We start from the raw sequence: 6,000 nt of genomic DNA, 5'->3' as shown, positions 1-6,000 counted from the left end.
TTCTGGATTTCAGACTTGCATGGGGCCTGTAGCCCCTTTGTTTTTAGCCAATTTCTCCCATTTGGAATGGCTGTATTTTCCCAATGACTGTACTTATCTTGTCTCAGATGACACTTTAAATTGGACTTTCAAGTTGAATTAAGACTTTGGGAGACGGTTGGGAAGGAATGATTGGTTTTGAAATGTGAGGATAGGAGATTTGGGAGGGGTCAGGAGTGGAATGATATGGTTTGACTGTGTCCCCACCCAAATTGCATCTTGAAATCCTTCATATTGTGGGAGGGACTCTGTGAAAGAAAATTGAATCATGGGAGCAAGTCTTTCCCAAGCTGTTCTTGTGATAGTGAGTAAGACTTATGAGACCTGAATTTTTTAAAAAGCGGAGTTCCCCTGCATGAGTTCTCTATCTGCTTGCTGCTGTCCATGTGAGACGTGACTTGCTTCCTTTCCTGCTTCCATGATTGTGAGGCTTCGCCAGCCATATGAAACTGTAAATCCAAATAATCTCTTTCTATTGTGAATATTGCCCAGTCTCAGGTATGTCTTTAACAGCAGTGTGAAATGGACTAATACACCAGAGCAGTTTCTAGGACCTTTAATATTACACAATCTTTGCCCTTTATCTCTTTACTTTTTAAAATTTCCCAGATGACACAGCTGGAGACTATTTACCATTGTAGATTCCTGAACCTCTCTGAGAACATGGAGAACTTGGACCCACAATTTTGCATTAAACTCCTGGAATTTACAAACTCCTAAATACCATTTCTGGACCTCAAGTCAAGAGCCCCACATTTGAGGATGAATTCATTGAGTGAAGTTTGGTTTCTTTGAGGGGGGTATTGCACATTACCATCATTTCTTGGTTTATGTATATTTTTATATAATGTAAGGAGTTTCTTTAAGAGATGTGGATTGGGTGATACAATCAGATAATGTAAATCTATAAATTTATTACCTGAATTGGATTAAATTTTAGAGCTAATATGCACAGTAATTAGTTCATGGGCTCTATAATAGGGCTACCTGGATTCCAGGCCCAATTCTATCACTTATTGTGTTACCTAACAAATTGCCTAACTTGTCTGTTTTGTTTTTCATCTATAGAATAAAGAAAAAAATAATTCTAACCATATGATGTTATTTAAATGGTTAATGATTAAGTACAACAATATATATGAAGTTCTTAGCACAGTACCTAGAATATAGTATGTTTCCAATAGATGTTAGCTACCACTAAATGGCAAATGCATCCTTTTATTCTCATTTAAAAACTATTTTCACAATGATATAGTTATGCTTTGTGTTCTCACCCAGATCTCATCTTGAAGTACAATCCCAATAACCCCTTTAATCCCCACATGTCAAGGGAGGCACCAGGTGGAGGTAACTGAATCCTGAGGGTTGTTTCCCCAATGCTATTCTTGTGATAGTGAGTGAATTATCACAAGATTTGATGGTTTTATAAGAGGCTCTTCCCCTTTCACTTGACATTTCTCCTTCCTGCTGCCTTATGAAGAAGGTGCCTTGCTTCCCCTTAGCCTTCAGTCATGATTGTAAGTTTCGTGAGGTCTCCCAGCCATGCTGAACTGTGAGTCAAGTAAAGCTTGTTTCTTTAAAAATTACCCAGTCTTGGGCAGTTCTTCAGAGTAGTAAGAAAATGGATTAATACACACAATTAGACAATGCTGCAGCTCTCATGAGGTGTTGTGACAATGAATAACACTTTCCTGAAGCTTTTTAGATTGACAGGCATGAATCTAAAAATATTCTATCCTCTCTAATTGCAGAGAAGAAATCTATGGGTGAGGCTAAATATAGTATCTCCTATTTTTAGGGAAGCTGACATTGGAGACATTTTCTTTCAAGCCTTATATGTTTTAATACCTAGGTGCCACCATTCTATCTTTGTTTAATGGCATGCACAGGTTCCAACTTTCTATTAACAAGACCTGTTGTGGGAAAGCTGTGTTTGAACAGCAAGAAGAACCAGAGTGCTCTCCATGACATTCATTCACAGCTACCCAGCTCTGGTCCATAGTGACAACCAAATTTTATAATTAAATCTGGCCACTTACTGCCAGCCAGAAAGAAAATTCCATGTTTCATAGTTTATTTCTTCTTCCTGAATTTACACTAATAACCTTCTTTAAACCAAATCCATGACCTGCAATGTACCAGAGGCCCAGGACCTTTGATCCTCTTGTCTGCAGACAATGTTAAGCTCCATTCTTAGGTGGATGGTATGTTCATGTTCTGAGTGAATCAATATTTCATACAGTTTTCCTGCAATCTGTAAACAAATTAATCTATATGCATTGAAGACCATATTAGGGATTGCACTGTTTTCCGGCTCTGGATTCATTAGGATTTGAATAAACAAAATCTTATTTGGATTCATTTTATTTGCAAGACCCTGAAAAAGCCAAAATGAATCTCCTCATGATTAGAAAGAAAATATTTGCGGAGAAATTACTTTACATCTAAATTAGCTTCTATCTCCAGAAATCTTGTCTCCAGTGTGATAAGCCATAAATAATGACCAATTTCATGTTGGTGAAATTAAAAATCATGAAAAGCTATTCAAAGCAATTTACAGCTTGACAGAGAAAAGAGATTCTGTTTAACATGAAGTAAATTTTTCCTTCACTGAAATCAGACTAAAGCTGAGAAAGGGTAAGAAGGGAGAGAAAACAAAATTTGGTCCTTTCTTCCCTGGAACTTTAATATTCAGCATCAGTAGATGCTCTTTTCCCAAGTGAGAAAACAGTTCTCATACCCTTTCAAGTGTTTTCCTTTCCTTTGAAGGGTTTGATGTTTTCAGGAGCACTGGGAGGTCGTTTTCTTTGGATTTCTGTTTTTTGATTTTCCTCATTTTGGTTTGTGCTTTGATATGAGTGCAAAACTACTGTATCTCTAGAGAAAGCACCTTGAGGCTCATTGTAGGTTCTGGTCACATAGTAAATGTTCCTTTTGGCAACCTGAAAACTGTTAACTCAAATGCTAGGCTTCCATCATGAGGCATCTATTTACAGGGGTGCCAGGGCAACCTGGACTGTACCCCACAGTGAGCAGTACAAATCATATATCTGCCCTGAAAGAGACATTTATTTATCTGTGGCCTCTTCTGCCCACACCCAATTATAGGCTGAACTCCCAGACAATGAAGAGGCCCTCACCAGAAAGGCAAGCCACTACTTATCCCAGTAATCAGTCTTTTACTCCAATCTGCTCTTGCTACTGGCATTTCTTCCATTCTTAATTACCACACTTGTCACCCAGATGCCAGTAGGATGAATAGCACACCCCATATCATGAGGCAGAACCACTCTCTCAGCAAATACCCTGTGTAGTCATCAGAAGGAAAAAGAATATGAAGGGGTAACCCTCAGCCAGAGCCGGTGAGGAAAATCATCCTGAGATAAGTGAGGTGGGCCCTACCAGCCTTTTCTTGGGGTCATTGCATCTTCCAGGGGAATTCAGATCGATGAGCCTTTACATTTATGTTGCAAATTTTAGTCTCCTCACCTTACAGGTTAACACATGAAGGCGTTCCACATGACTCACCTGGGTGTACTGCTTTCTAGTGTTGCAACAAAAAATCTGCTGCAAAAAAATCAAAAAAATCAAAAAATCAAAAAAACTTTGACCCTCTGTTAAGGAGGGTCAAAATGACACCACAGCCAAAGTTTGCCAAATAAAAATACAATATCTATGTGTTAGGTTCCCACAGAATCCTCTTTGTTAACATTTATTTGCTGAGCTTTGCTGCCCTTTTATCTCTTCTGAACCCATGCTTTGAACCCTTCTTACTTAATCTGATTAATTTTTGTCCCTTTATATATGTTATCAAAGGAAAAATCCACAAGCACACAAAGCCACAGAATAGCTGGGGTTACAAATCTATCTGACATCCCATTTTTGTATATACCAAGAAGAGTGTGTTGCTTTATTTTTATTTTTATTTATTTTTATTTATTTTTATTTTTTTTGAGACGGAGTTTTGCTCTTGTTACCCAGGCTGGAGTGCAATGGCGTGATCTCGGCTCACTGCAACCTCCGCCTCCTGGGTTCAGGCAATTCTCCTGCCTCAGCCTCCTGAGTAGCTGGGATTACAGGCATGCACCATCATGCCCAGCTAATTTTTTGTGTTTTTAGTTGAGACGGGGTTTCACCGTGTTGACCAGGATGGTCTCGATCTCTTGACCTAGTGATCCACCCACCTCGGCCTCCCAAAGTGCTGAGTGTGTTGCCTTATTATTTTTCCCTGCCCCCAATTAACCTCTCCTGTTTAAAAAATCAACTCACTGTTTGTGTTCGTTTACTACTCCATTACCATTTTCTATGACTGCAGGTCTGTGTCTTACTTTGTCTTACTGGGTGGAATTTATGCAACCCCATCATTTTGCCTCCTTTATTATTTTTCTTTACTCAGGAAATGAGCTGATATATAGTGACAGGCATATCATTATAAGAATAGTTAAGACAAATTAATAGTGTTTAACTCTGATCATGTGGCTGAAAGTTATATTTGATATGCTTCAATAAAAATAATTTTGTCATTAAAGCATAAAATATTTAATTAGCTATTTCATGATATTCAACTACCATGAATCTTGAAAGTGCCAAGTTTATTCTGTGGTTTTACATATGCTTAATTGCTGTTAGTAAGATAAAATCTTATTTAAAAAATATAGTAATATATCATTACAGCTCCATGATGCTTCAATATCCCTTGATATACATATTTTTTCTCAGTATCATGACACTATTTTAATTGTTTAAGAAAGATAATACGTTTAATTCACAACATAATTTTTAGAGATGATGGAATTAACGTCTGTTAAACAGTAATTGTTTCTGGATATTTTATATACATACTATAATTTAATCCTCTGGTATGCCTGAAAAATTGAATTCCATTTTTTGGTTATGCTCATTTTCCCGGTAATAAAATTTCAGGCTTAGAGAGGTAATTTTCACAGCTAGGCGAGTATAGGACTGGGATCAAAATTCAGATCCATTTAGTTCCTACACCTTGCCTGAAAATTCATGTAGTTTGTTAGGGAAATTGTAAATAAAGTCATTGGGATTAACTTGTAAATATTGCATTTCATCACTTGTCATATTGAAATGAGGGGGTCTGTGGGTCTAGCTTTATTAAAAAGTCAAGTTGTTAAGCCACTTAACTTACAGCAGAGTAGAGGGATTAATTCAATGTGTTCAGCAGGAGAACCTGCAGTCAGTGGAACAAACAGGCAGCTCAGAAACTGAGCAGAGAAGAGTAATTCAGAGATTTGTGGTTTCAAGGAGATCAGACAGAAAGCAGACTGATTTAAAGAAAAGACAGAACAAGTAGATTGAAGGCCCCGTGTGGTCATTTTGTAATTTAGAAGAAATAACAAGGTAGTTTCTCCTGGTATTTAAAAATTAGGACTTGTTTTATTATACTTCATTGAGAGCAAGCTTAGAACCAAAACAGAATAATTTAAAATGACTTAAAAAGATACAAAGAAGCAAAGAAAAATAGGACTGAAAGAAAATACAGTTACCTCAAAGTATTATCAGTTATGTCTGGGAGTAAGGTTATGCATTAGAATATTTTTTTTCTCTTTATATCTTTTTTACTTTACAGAATCTATTTATTATATACTATAAATGCAGAATATATTCATACTGGTAATATAGAATGGTAGTTTATAGAATGAAAGTTAATATAGAATGATGGTTAACTGGTTTGAGAGCAAAACATAAATTTTAAACCCAGCTTGACAACTTACTTAGTTTTGCTACCTTTGGCAAATTATACATCCTTTTTGGCCATCATTATATTTATGTATAAAATTACTCAGTAAATGATAACTGTTGCTATAATTGATATAATAATTATTATTCCTAGTACCTAAAAATTTCTATTCTTAGTTTTCAGCTCTTTATGTGAATGAACTACTTTATTTTGAATAGTGAAAATGAAAGTATTTTTCCTAAATATATTTTTCT

This window comes from Saimiri boliviensis, chromosome 6, assembly GCF_048565385.1.
Source record: "Saimiri boliviensis isolate mSaiBol1 chromosome 6, mSaiBol1.pri, whole genome shotgun sequence".
Classification (NCBI taxonomy): Eukaryota; Metazoa; Chordata; class Mammalia; order Primates; family Cebidae; genus Saimiri; species Saimiri boliviensis.
This window is presented reverse-complemented; position numbering follows the sequence as displayed.